This window comes from Carettochelys insculpta, chromosome 23 (assembly GCF_033958435.1).
Source record: "Carettochelys insculpta isolate YL-2023 chromosome 23, ASM3395843v1, whole genome shotgun sequence".
In the NCBI taxonomy this organism is placed as follows: Eukaryota; Metazoa; Chordata; order Testudines; family Carettochelyidae; genus Carettochelys; species Carettochelys insculpta.
This window is the reverse complement of record NC_134159.1, coordinates 10804391-10818392: the sequence shown is the minus strand read 5'-3', so window position 1 is coordinate 10818392 and position 14002 is coordinate 10804391. Positions and strand designations below refer to the sequence as shown.

The following is a 14002-nucleotide window of genomic DNA, read 5'->3' as shown; positions in this document are numbered from 1 at the left end:
CAGGGAGATATAGGGCAGCAGGGAGGTTTCTCCTGGCTCCACCAAGCCCCCAGGAACCGGGAAGGAGGTGGGAACAACCAGTACTTTCTGGGAACCTCCGGGAAGTGTCAGCCCCCAGCACTCCCCAGGGAAGCAGCAGCCACTGGCGCTCCCCGAGCCCTGGGCAAGCTGCAGCCATGCTCCTCCTGCTTCCCCGAGGCTTGGGGCAGTGACCTAGTGAAAAGGTCAGCTGGAGGAGGGCCCAAATATGGGACAATTAATCCCTTTTAAAAATAAGCAGGGATGCCTTTTTGGTGTCCCAAATACGGGGCCGTCCCGCCAAATACAGGACAGATGGTCACTCCAACCATTCATACAGAATCACAGGCACGCATGCTGCTACTCATGACGAACACGACAGTCTACATGTGCCCAAATGGCAGAGTCTTTGTCACAGTCCCCACCCCATGGGTTCTGAAAACTGGCTTATGAATATACCTAACTCGAAGACAGTTCAGGCAACATGCATCATGTAATATGTTGAAAGTCACAGTAAGCTGAATGTCAACATTCTATTTCTGTGCATGTATCATTCTTGTATGTGCAATAAGAAATATGAAGCGTGGCTCTGTTAATAATGTGCTAATGAAGGCTATTAGTAATACTCCGGAAACATAATGGTCCAGTCGGTGCTCAAGACAATGATCGGTAAATGGGTTTGTTTTTCCTATAAGCCCAAACCGTGGCCAGTCTTATAAAGACATGTGGCCGGGCCACCTGATACTGAAACCGGTTTTGGATCTGGTATTTTTCCACTCTAAGGCCGTGTCTACACTTACAAAGAACTTCAAAATGGTCACGCTAATGGCCAAATCAAAGAATACTAATGAGGCTGATAGGAATAAGGGGATTTCAATGTCGGTAGGGTGCTTTCGGAAAGGACCCCATGCAGACGAGCTGCGTGGGAGTGAAACGCGGCACTTTCAAAGCGCCACAGCTGGTGGCACACTAATGAGGTGCTGAATATTCATTTCAGCACTTCACTAGTATTCTTCGATTTGGCCATTAGCATGGCCATTTCAAAGGTTTTCGTAAGTGTAGACATAGCCAAGGTGTGAAAAATTTGAACTGAACATAAAGAATGCCCCCACCACCACCCAGACCTCTTACGAATAGGAGTGTGACCAGATGCCAAGAGACCCCCACTTGCCACCCAAGATGCCTGATGGAAGCATCTAAGACTGAACAAGATGAAGGAGGCTGCCTAGCTTGTGGAAGAGATGATTAGAACAACTATCAGGATAAGAGTTTGCACATAACACTCTTCTTGGTGTATTAGGATTAGATGGCATGTTTTATTTATTTTGGCCTAGTAACATACTTTGAGCTGTCTGTTTTCACTTGCAATCACTTGAGTCCTACTTTTCATATTTAATAAAAACACTTTTGTTAATTATCAAGCCCAGTGTAAATAATTGTGGGATGGGGAGTGACCACTGTGACACTCTCTTTAATTGCTAGAGAGGGTGAACTTACAAGCTTTCTCTGTGTAAAACCTTTATACAGAGCAAGATGGATTTATCTGAGGTTTTGGTCCTCTTTGGGGCTGTGTTCCAAAGTGTTACAATGGCTTTACAGCTGAGCCTTCCGAGAACTGAGCTGGTTCAGGGTCTATGTTGCTAACCAACTCTGTGCCTTTGCTGGGGGAGATCAGAGGTTTTAGCTCAGCAGGACAGAGTGGTGGGGTGCCAGAGAGGGCAGGCAGGCAGGTTCAGTGGTGTGATCAGTATGCCAGGTGAAAGTCCCAAGGGGACCTCTGTGATCTAACCCATCACAGTCTTAAGAAACATGTCTCAAGAGTCCAATAATCTCAATGGGAGTTAGACTGGACTCCAGTTTTCTACAACTGCATCTTGAGACATTCTCTCGCCTGCTGATTTTTTTTAACTGGCAGTTCACCCATCTCCATGCTTACATTCTCTTTGTATAGCGTCAGAGACAAGATTTGTTTCATAGCAACAGTTGTCTGCTGACAAGGAGACAACTGTTAGTAGTACACCTTCTCCAAGAGGTGCACCTGTAGTACTGCAATTGCTTCCTCCTTGTTTTATTCTAGTCTAATTAAGCTCTTCTACTGTGCTCACCACTGTAGCACTCAACATTCTTTCAGTAGCTCATTAAGCTATATGACCAACAGGTTGTGTTTGTCCTTTCATTGTTCTCCCACAGGGAAACGTGTATGCAGTGGAATCCTTTGTTTTGAAATTCTTTTCAAAAACAGATGTGGCAATATTTATTTTAGAGAAGGCGAAGTCGAGGGAATGGTCCTTGCACTTGGAGCGGAAGGTGGTGAGGTTCGTGAAGGATCTCAGTTCCTCTGGGAATTTGTTGTGGTTGCAATTGACGCCATGATTGGAATTCTGACTAAATACAGCAATTAAGCCTAATGCCTGTCTTCAGCTGCACAAAAATAAACAAAAGCATTTACTTTCAATATACAGCATGATTTAAGCCATTTTATTCAAAATATTTTAATTGTGCAAACTGATTAGCTATTTGATTCTTTTGAAGCATAAACAAAGGTCACTTCAACTGATAGAATTTCATACCTATGATGTTATAAAAATTCTCACATTAGCAGCAGCAGATTTTGTTTTAGTAATCCTCAACATTCCATGGAAATGCATGGCACACATGTGAAGCACGTGTATTTTGAAACAGGGTGGATTGATTTAAATCACAACTTAAACTACACACGCACAAAATCATTGATTTAAATCAAGTTATGAAAAAAAGCAGAGTGACTGTGCTTAGAGTACACTTAATTTTGGATGTGCCCCTTTGAACTCACTGGCACTTCTGATTTTTGAGAAAACAAGTATGAAATGAGGTTTCATTGGAAAAGCCGAATTAAAATAGGGAACAGATTTGTAGGATCACCATTATGGTCTGTGGCCATGATGTTTCAAAATAAATGGCATCTATTATGTAATATAAAATAAGGAAATGACATTCAGTGGCTACTGGCATCTCTAGATTTCTCTTACTGCTGTTTTCTATACTGTATACTTGAGCAACAGATTCTAAACCTAGTTAACTCAGACTACGTCTACACTTTCAGGAAGATCAATCTTCCAGAGTTTGATTTTGTGCATCTGGTGGAGACGCACAAAAATCGACCTGTATGGAGTCAGCACTAGACACCTGTACTCCTTGCTACCATGAGGAGTAAGGGAGGTCAACAGGAGAAATGGTCCCATCGACCTCCCTCAGCGAAGAGTCAGGTAAGTTGATTTCAGATACATCAATTCTAGCTATGCAATTGCCATAGCTAGAATTGTGCATCTGAAATTGACTTACCAGCCTAGTGTAGCCTGTATCTTCACAAAGCCAAAAAAGGAGTCCTGTAGCACATTGAAGATTAATAATGTTATTTATTAGGTGATGAGCTTTCGTGGGACAGACCCACTTCTTCAGATCTAGTGTAGACTATTGATTAAGCCTCACTTAACAAGCCATAAGGATTAGCTAAGCTACACTTAGTTTCTAGCAACATCTCGAGAATTTACTTGTTAAATCACACCTGCACTAAAAGGCCGAGAGAGGGGTGGGGGACTTTTTTGGGGTCGGGGCTCCTCACCCAAAGGAAGATCAGCCAGGGGCCACAAAAAAGGGAGAGGAAAAAAACAAAAAAAACCCTCACTGACTTGGCCCTTGACTGAGATGCCTCATTCCCCTCATACTCCAGAACCCTGTGCAGTAGGGTGGAAAAGTGGGGACTGAACAGAAGAGAGGGTGCAGGAACAGGGTGGGTGTTTGGTGTCTGGGTGGAAGGGAGGGTGCGGGAGCAGGCTGGGGTGGGGAGATAAAGCACATAAGTAGTCTGGGGACAGCAATGTTGGGTTCAGGAGTGGGCTGGAAGTGAGGGGTTTGGGAAGGAAGGAGCGTGCAGGAACAGGCACAAAATGGTGTTCTGCCCAGAGATGAAGGGTTAGAACCCTGGAGTGCTTTCTGTCTCTGTCTCAAGAGCTAAAGCTTCTGAAAGCTGACAGTCAGGTTTGTTCTGAACAAGTGATTATATGGGGGCAACCAGTGATGACGTGGGATGATCCCAGGTGGGGGTCTGAGTTGGAGGGAGGGTGAAGGAGCAGGTGGGTGGGGGGTTTCTGGGTGGCAGGAGCAAGCTGAGGGCCTGGGCAGGACAACATGCTGACAGGGTCTCTCTTATGCCCAGAAGCAATGCCAGTTTTCTGTGGCAAAAAAGTGTGGGGGAATACAGGAAGCTATGTATGTGCTGAATAATGCCTTCCCTTTTCTTTCTAGTTCATGCCACAGTTCCTTTTTATGCTGCCTTTCCTATACATACTGTCCCTCGGTCTTTATGTCTCAAACTCCTTTTCTGTGCTTGGCCAACGTCCACCACCAAAAACACTCCTATCCAGCTTGTTACATGTCTGCTGGTTTGTTTTATTAGAATACAGACTACCACAGCTACCTCTCATTATCCAGCTTGTGTCTTTTTCCATATTATTTTTTAGTCTGCTGAGAAACAGAAACTGAAAGCCCAGAGCTTTCAAGAAGCAAGAGCTAGTAAACAGACTAGAGACATTAATATGCTTTCTTAATGAGACTGTAAGGCTGTCTCTACGCTAGCTCCCAACTTCAAAGGGAGCACGGTAAGTAGAGTGCTGGGAGGTTACTGATGAAGTAAAGTGACCTCAAAGTAGCCTGGGCACTTTGAACTATCCGTGGGTTAGCTGCGGCTACACGCAAGCTGGCACTTCAAAGTTTGCTGCTTCGAAGCTGCCGCAGGGGAGAATTAGCATAATGAAGTGCTTTGTATGCACCACAGCACTTCATTAGTAATCTCCCAAAACCCTACTTACCATGCTCCCTTCGAAGTTGGGAGCTAGTGTAGACACAGCCAAAGTGTATGGGTTGCTTGTTTGTGATGAGATGTAATTGTACCTTATTTTTAAATGAGAAATGTAGTATTTTATTGATGATTTAAAAAAATTAAATATCCAATTTAAATTAAAATCTGATCTGATTTTTTTTAAATCATTGATTTTTATCCCCTCTGCTTTGGAAACAGAACTAAGTCTGCCTTATTGTGCCTTGCCCCAAGAGAGTTACTTGTGCATTTCCTAACTTCTGGAATAGGAAAGTGTTCTTACCTGGCATTATATGGGATACAGCTTTTCATTTAGGTTAGAGGCATATGGGTCTCTGATTTAAAGATGACAGGTTACTCCATAAGCTGATACAAAGAATATTCTAAGCATATACATATAGACTGGAGAAGCGTTAAACACGCTTCTCAAGATAGCTGGGGTGAGACTTCTAAAACATATTTACAAAATGAACCCATTATCCTGCTCATTCCACACTGAGTTTTGTCAGGAATCAATACTGCAAGTTCCCCTGATGTCATGGAGCCAAACTACTGTAACAATCTACTTTGCTGTTCGTGGTAAGTGGCATCAAAGCAGACTCAATCACAGCTATGTACAAACAAACTTCTCTCCCTGCTCCTCACCCTTTCTATAGTCAGTCCTACCTTCACACATCTGGGCACACAGTGGGGTGAATTCTACAGTCAGCTCAGACTGCATTTGCAGCAACTAGCTGTACAGAAGGGGTCACCCCACATAATCACTTGTTCAGAACAAGCCTGAACATCAGTTTTCAGAAGCTATAACTTGACCCAGAGCCAGAAAGCATTCTAGGGTTCTAACCCCCGCATCTCTGGGCAGAACACCATTTTGTACTTTGCAGGCACTTTCAATGCATTAAGGCAATTTCAAATCAAAACAACTACCTTGGCTCTACATATTGCTTATCTTCAGGGTCAGATCTTCATGACTTCATCCAAAAGTCACTGCTGTTTACCTTGTACTTTTAAGAAGGGCCAGAAGCCTTCCAGCCCCATTCTGTCAGGTGTGATTATCAGAGTCGTGCAGACCTCAGCTCATGTGCTTCCTATTTATTGCTTTCTAACACCAATATCATCTCTTGGGCCTTAGAACTCTGATGCCTGGGAATGCATTCAGAAGTAAAATCAATTGGACAGGCCCACCACTATCCAAGAAACTGGCCCCTCAGGTTGGGATTAACCTAGGAAACACTCGCTGTTCGAGCCCTTAAACCCCTGCAGAGCAGACTACACAGGCTGAACTTCTCTAATCGGGTACCCTTGGCACCTGATCAGTGCCGGACAAGACAACTTGCCAGACCATGGGAGGTCAACATTATCCAGCAGCATCACCAACCCTTTAACTGCTTATTGAGCTCTTAGAAGACAATTAGGAGTAACAGAGCTAAATAACAGCACAGAACACTGAGAGCCAGGACTGGTGTCTGTAAAGAAACTTTATGGGACCATGGAGATCTTGGCCACACCCATGAAAATGGATATCCGGGTAACTAACATTATGCAGGACTACTGATGTTGCCGGACCAGAGGGTGCGGGATTAGAGATGTTTAACCTGTACCTTCTGGTCTGTCTATGCAGCACTGCTATTCTGCAGGTACTATGGAATCATTCTCCTAGAGGGTATTATGCACTACCTAGAGAGGTGGTGGAACCATTCCTAGAGGTTTTAAAAATCCTTCTTGACAAAATCCTGGCTGGGATGATTTAGTTGTGGTTGATCCTGCATTAGGTAGGGAGCTGGACTTGATGACCTCCTGAGGTCACTTCTAGTCCTAGGATTCTATGATTCTTCATACAATGACTGAATGACTCCAATGCCTTGCTCCTGTGTTCACAGAAAACTGTTCCACCTTTACGGTGCTTTGAGCTACAGAGCTCTGCACAAGTCAGTTTCTATAATTTGTTGGCTTTTACATTTCTGTTTGTGAGGCATTAAAAGTTTCAGCCCTCTGACATCACTGTAAATGCTGCAGTTGGTCTGAGGCTTGGTTTCCTCCAATTCTTTTAACACACTGTCTCCTGCAGTACCCTGCCTTCTCACTCCTAGCTTCCCCTTCCCCCTTCTGTTTTTAAATACAATTAATTACACTTCTGCCATCCTGCAAAGCTCTGCCACTTCGCTCCTGCGTTCCGATGACTCCTACTGCATTACATCACCTCCCAAGTCTCTCTAACCCTCTCCAGCTGAAGTAAAACAAGCTGAACAAGCTAAAGAAGGTTCAAAGTCATTCTTCTTAAAACAACTCTCCCCTTCCCAGTGTGATTTTGCAATGCCATTCTTCTGATCACGTCACCCACTTAGTTTTCCTACAGTACCCTTATAACCTCCTCCTCTCAGGAAAAGCCTATTTCCTATATTCTGCAAAACACTACAACTGGCAACTGACTGTCCCTCCTTGTTTCCCAGTAGTTTCCAAATCTTCATAAGAAATAGAGTCTCTGGATATCAGGCATGGTTTGGTGTAATTTTCCGTGCACTCTAACTGTTCTGCAAACAAACAGCTGAAATTAACCCAGGTATTGAAGATAACATTCAAAGATTCACACTGGTAGAAAGCTCCCATCCATCACCACTCCTGACCACCTTTTTAATCAGGAACCCTGACAAAAGAACGCTTTGCCAAAAGGGAGTAGCCTAACAGGACTGTGCACAAAAGTCAGTGCATGAGACAAGGGAGGAAAGCTACCAATAGTTGCAACATGCTGATGAGATGCATTGCCACAGAACTGTAAGTATGCCTGTGGTTCATTGATTCCTTGCCCAGTGGCACAAAATTTGGAGTTACACCCACAATTGAGAAAAGTTACACTTGCTTTGGGTGAAAGACCTGAGAGATTCTAGCCTGAGAAAGTGCCTAGTAAAGTCTCCATGTCCTACAGTTCAGTCCCTGGATGGCTCTGGAGTGTGGAGGACAAGTGGCAGGACAGCGAGCTTGATGGGATGAATTAGAAAAGGGAAGTATAGTAATGAGGTGCGGGGGCAGGGGAAAGAAAGAGAAATTTTAACAGAAGTGATAGAACCGGGGCGGCCAACCTGCAGTTCTCAAGCCACGTGCGACTCTTTGGCTATGTCTACACTAGCCAAAAACTTCAAAATGGCCATAGGAATAAGGGGACTTTGAAGTAGGCAGGGCCCTTTCAAAAAGGAGCCCCGTCTGGGCGAAACACACCAATTTTGAAGTGCTGCAGCCACCCGCATGCTAATGAGGTGCTGAATATGTATTTCAGCACTTCATTAGTAAACTTCGAAATGGCCTTTTTGGCAAGTATAGACATGGCCTTTGAGCAGGAATGCCACAAAACTAGCCGCAGTTCTGCTACTTGGTGATTTCACCCATTTCGCAAATGTGTTCTTACTTTGCTCTGAAACAAAACAGGAAGAAGGGTTCTTTCAAAGATTGGGTTTATTTTATGGGATTTACAGAGATTTTCTTCTTTCGAAAGAATCTCTTCCAAAAAGAGATCATGCAAATGAAGCATGGCATATGTAAATCAGTGCCTCATTTGCATTTTCAATTTCCCTCATTTGCACTTCTCTTTCGAAAGAGGAATGCAAGTGTAGACATAGCCAAAAGGAGCCCAGCTGAACTAAATATAAATGCAAAGGACTGGATCCATTCAGTTTGAAATTTTCTGTTTTCATCTACAATTTTCCTCTTTTTTAGAAGCCATTCTAACCCCACTTTAATTATGCCAATGTTACTTTACATTTACTTTTGGTTTTCTTTCTTAAAATGTGCACTGCCCTGCACAGCAGGAATGCTGTAAGCTTCCTTTTCCTTTTCAAAATCAAGACGTTTCGCAACAGGATCAAAATAAAGATACGGTATCATATCCCACAAAACACTGTATATATTAAAGGGGGATACACTCATCCCTCGCTATACGAGCACAATTGGTTCCCAACTTTCCGCTCATAGGCAGAAACTCATAAGAGGGACACTAAATTCCTATTAAATTACATGTAAAAGTCTCTGATTAGTTCCTAGGGCTCCAAACTCGGTGAAGAAGTGGAAGCAGGTGGCGCTGCTTTTGAAAGGTGAGTGAACCTTGGGTTGGGGAGGGTTAAAGGCTGGGGGTAGTTTGGGGCTGTGAGCTGGAGGGAGGGTTTAAAATCTGGTGTCAGGTTGGTGGGGGGGCGTGTTTCAAGCTGCCGTGCTTTGGGGCCAGCGGGGAGGTCAGGCTGCGGGCCAGTAAGGGGGTCTGGCTACCGCAGTTTGGGGCTGTGGAGCCGCAGGGCGGCCAGGCTGTGGGGGTTACAGGTGGCAAGGAGGAGTCTGGCCGCAGGACTGCAGGGGGTGGGGCAGCTGCAGAGGGGTACAGGCAGCAGCAGGGGAGTCTGGCCACGGGGCTGCAGGGGTTACAGGCAGCGGGGGGGTGGGGGCGGGAAGGAGGTCAGGCCGCAGGGGATGCAGGCATCAGGCGGTGGGGGTTACAGGTGGGGGAGGGTCTGGCCCCAGGGCCACAGTAGGTACAGGTGGCCACAGGGGGGGTCTGGCCGCGGGACCAGCAGGGGCATCAATCTGCCGTGGTTTGGGGCCGCAGGGGAGCACAGGTGACAGGGAGTGTCAGGCTGCGGAACCAGCAGCGGGTCAGGATGCAGTGGGTTGGGGAGTCAGACTGGGGGGTTGGAGCTGTAGCACTTCAAAGATTAAGAAAATGATTTATTAGACAACAAGTTTTTGTGGGAAAGCCCCACTTCTTCAGATCTGGAAAAACTGACAATTTTTCAGAAATTTCAGAAAAATTCAGAATTTTTCTAGATCTGAAGAAGTGGGTCTGTCCCACAAAAGTTCATCACCTAATAAATTATTCTGTTACTCTTTAAAGAGCTGCAGGTTGCAGATCCCTACCTTAGGCCAAGCCTCAGATTGAACCAAATTGCTGCTGGCTGGCTGGAATTCTCTGCCGACTATCTCAGTTCCACTTTCTAGTTCCAGGCCTCACTACTCCAAAAGTTCACGTGCACATTCACCATCAGGCACATGCAGGAGCCGTTGCAGAACAGGGCCCCTGAGAGAAAGACAAAGGTCCAGCCCCCAGCTGCCCTGCACCTCAGGTCATTGTTTAGCTCCGTGCCAAACAGGCACTGAACACAACTGATCAGGAAGTGTTTACATCCCCTTTGCACCATCGTGAGGAAATGCATCCAGCACAAGACAATGGAGAAGAGAGGTCACCATTTAATTTTCTTAAGAGTCATATAAATCAAGAATGAATGATCTTGACCCTATTTGTACCTTTCCAAACACACTGGAACATAGAACTATAACCCAACATGCAGCACAACCACAAGCCAACAGCTGATTTATTGATCTACCCTGTCACATTACAGGCCCTCAGCAAGTAAGAGTGAGTGAACCATTATGACCTCATGACTCACTATACCAACAACAACAGGTGGTACTAAGATGGCTTTGGTGACATGCTCTGCGCTCACTTGCTCAAAACAGGTTTCTCACAAGAGTTGTAAAACCAGTTACCATCTCTCTATTTTAGGAGATCAGTCTTCTGTCTGTATTGAAATTGAGTGTTTTAGACATCTTAGACTTTCAGCTGCTATCCTTGAGAACGACCGGGGCTGACTTTGACCTGGACTTTATCTGCTTCCCGGTGGGTGGTGTTAATTTTTAACAAAAGAAAGTTAGAAGACAATATTAGGGCCATGCAAGTTACACATGTGGAAAAAAAGAAAAAACCTACTGTTGAGCGCAGATTTTTAGGGTGGTCATAAGACTCAAGGCATGTCATACTACTACCCTGCAGTTTGGAGCAATGGGATGTGAACTGCAGTTCACACCAAAGGGCCACACAGTATATCCCCTTATGGGCACCACAGGCGAGAACTAAAAAAAAGTTCCTACTTCTTGTTAATGTGACCCTGTTTGAAGAGGGGTAATGCAAACTAGGCACTTTTTGGTTTGTACCTGCGCCATCCACATGGGGAACTTTTCATGCAGTACTTTGAAGCATGCTGGTGCTCACGCTCCTGTAGTCTAAACTGCAGAGCAGTGCAAACATGCCTTTGTGCCACTCGTCATGAGTGAGACCACACGTGAATCAACATGATTCACAGAAGCCCACACAGTGCCAGTAGGTGGGGTCTGGATCAGACTTGGGAAAGCTAAGTAGCACAGCTAGAAGGTCTTCAGACTCCTAGCTCCAAATGTCTCTTGCTTCTCTTTTAATACAAAAGAGAAGTTTTACCTAGCATTTTTTTCTATTATCTTATTAAACTCCAACTTCTCCCTCCAAAATACCTGCCCTCCTACAGAAGGGGGATATGTTCACTATAAAGCTATTACCAAGTTTAACCACACCCCAATACGTTTGCTGGAAGGTTTGTCCTTTTCATCTCTGAAATCTGGCCAGCTGGTAAAGGCAAGTTTTCTTCTCTGATTAATCATTCCACTACAATACACTAGAGATGCTGAAAACACTAGCTCGGGAACTATTAGGAAGAGATCATGTGCCTAAGAGTAGATTTATAACTATGAGGAACAGTGTCAACTTGTTCAAGGTAAGGAACCACTCCAATCTTTCATCCCTACCCCCCACCCCCCACAGTACTTGTAAGGTAGCATACAGAAAGTACCTGCACAGGTCATCTCAGTAGTAAATGAGCATCCAGAATTCCCCAATATTCTGCATCATTTCACCCTAGCACGTCTCCTCTCTGGGCTAATTCAACTGGGCTCCTCAAATACCCACAAAAGTACCATTAGAACTGTACTGAATTATAAGGTACCAAGTAATGACTGGTGAATAAGTTATATACAGCTGGGAGGTGTAACTTTATTGACAGTTGTCTCAGTTGTAATACATATGTCAAAATCACCTTTGTAGTTCTTCATTATACCAGCAGTGAAATATCCCTCTTATACCCTCGTGACACCCAGACACTATAGCAATTACAGCTGTGGACCTTAGGTATTATTGTTCATATTACAGTAGCACCCAGAGGCACAGAAGAGATTATGTGTTACACACCGTAACAAGCAGTCCGTGCTCCAGAGAGCTTATAGACAAAGGAAAGAGTGGGAGAAAGGATATTTTATCTCCCTTTAGAGATGGCAAAGCAAGGCACAAAGAAATTAAGCAGTTTGCTAAAGGTCACACGGGGAGTTGGTGGAAGAACCTGAAACTTGAATCCAGATTCCAGAGTCCCTGTTAAACATCTCCAAAAGAAGGCTGCCTTTTCTGTTAACGCAGAGGTACCAAAGGATACCTAGAGTGAAACCCATTACTAGTGAGACCTCCCCAAGAAGGAAACTGCATGCAAACTGCAACACAGCTCTAGCAGGGGAGACCAAACTACAGCTCCTGAGCCACATGCAGCTCTTACAGTTAAAGTACAGTTCAAGCACGGCCTCATATCCCGTCATTCTCCACCTACCAAACTGGGAGGCAGAACTCCAGCCTTCTGCCCTCCAGCAGAAGGCAGGGCTAGGGGCTTCAGCCCAGCTGGGAGATGGATCTAGGGGCTTCAGCCTCACAGGAGGTGCCTAGTGAGGCTGAGGGTATTAGCTCACTCCCACTGAAGCCCTTAGCCTCATCGGACATCTCCTCCAGGGGGTGAAGCCCCTGGTCTCACCACCCTGCCCCAGGGGGCCTGGCAGTCACACGCACGCTGGAATTTCTGAAGATTCTCCTGTGGGGCTGGGAGGGTTGGTAAATTTGGCCACCCCGGGACTACAAGGTACTGGGGGGTAAGGGCTGGGGAACCGCAGAGGGTGACCTCAGGCAGGTCAGGGAGCCGCCTGGCACGCCCTACTACGGAAGAACACTGCTCAGGCAGCCTGCTTAGGTGGCAGGTCCATTAATCGCAGCCAGCCTTAGGGACTCAGGGGCCCCCGCCGCCCCCGTGATGCTAAGCCCGGACTGCTCCCCGCCACCCCGGTGTGTCTCTGCTCGCTGGGACAGCCGGAGGCCGCCGGGCTCCTGCTCCCAGGCTCCGGCCAGAGCCGGCTCCGGGACTGGGCCAAGAGGGAGCCGCGTGGAAGCGCCGGGCGGACCTGGAAATCAGCCCGGTCGCGCGTGGGGAGGGGACCCCCAACAGCCCCGGCTAGATCCGAGCGCAGCGCCCCGGGCAGGGGAGCGCTCGGGGCCGGCCTAGGACCGGGGCGCCTGGCGGAGAGAGGGCTCCAGGGCCCCGGGTCAGGGCACAGCTACTCCCGCGGGGCGCCGGGCTCCGCTCCCTCCCCCGCGCACGGGGAGCGGAGTCCGCAATTCCCGAGCTCCGGAGTGCGCGTCCCACCCGCGCCGGGGCCCCGCTCACCTGTGCACCCTGGGCGCCGCTCCATGGCCGGCGGCCCTCGCCGAGCCCCAATGCGCGCCGCAGCCTCTCCAGTCCCCGTGGCTCCTGGGCGGCAACAACTACCGGGCGCCTCCAGCACCGCCCTCCCCGCGGCAGCTCCACGCCCCCTGGAGGCTGAGCCCGCGGGTCCTAGAGCCTCCCGGCTCCGCCCCAGCAATGAGGGGCGTCGGCAGGGGGCGTCCCGCTGAGCCCAGCGCCTCCCTGCGAGTGCGCAGCCTGGGGCTGGGGGCTTTCCAAGCCATAGAGCCCCCCTAGCCAGAGAGCGGGAGCTCGGGCGGTGGAGGGGGGGGCGCCTGGAATCTCCCCCAGCTGAGATCCAGGTGGCCCTTGCCGGTCCCAGAGCTTCCTGAGCCGGGCCTAGCCCCTCTGGCAGTGAGGAAACTGGGTTCTCCTCTCCCCACCGCCCCTTTAGTAGCTCCTGAAGCACAGGGGTGTTACTTGCCATTCCTGTAGCACCTCTTCTCCCTCAGCGATCCACCGCTGATGTGCCACCTCCTCTGGGCACGCCAGTGGCAGCTGTTCAAGACCGGTCCACACCTGGTCTGACTTATTGCAGCAGGGCCAGTCAGAGGTTTGCTTGGGCCCAAGTTTAAAGCTGGACCTGACCCCAGCCTGAAAGTGGGAAGTCCTTGTCAAACCCAAACCTTCCCTCTAGACAGGCTTCAGCATCCCCATCATCCTTGGGACTCAGCCTGGAGGGAGCTTGCAGCTGGCCATGAGTGTCTGGTCACCTCCTGCTCCGTGAGGTCCTTATGGGCCACCACCTTGC

General features: G+C 47.5%; 1 protein-coding gene across 2 annotated transcripts in view; it reads right to left on the bottom strand.

Moving 5' to 3' along the window:
- Positions 1-13272, bottom strand: part of TMEM51 (transmembrane protein 51) — a 40246-nt gene extending 26974 nt beyond the window's left edge. For both annotated transcript variants that reach the window (XM_074975641.1, XM_074975643.1), the window contains exon 1: positions 13195-13272. The gene's annotated coding sequence lies outside the window, so the exon portion shown is untranslated. The remainder of the gene's footprint in view (positions 1-13194) is intronic.
- Positions 13273-14002: the final 730 nt, after the last annotated feature.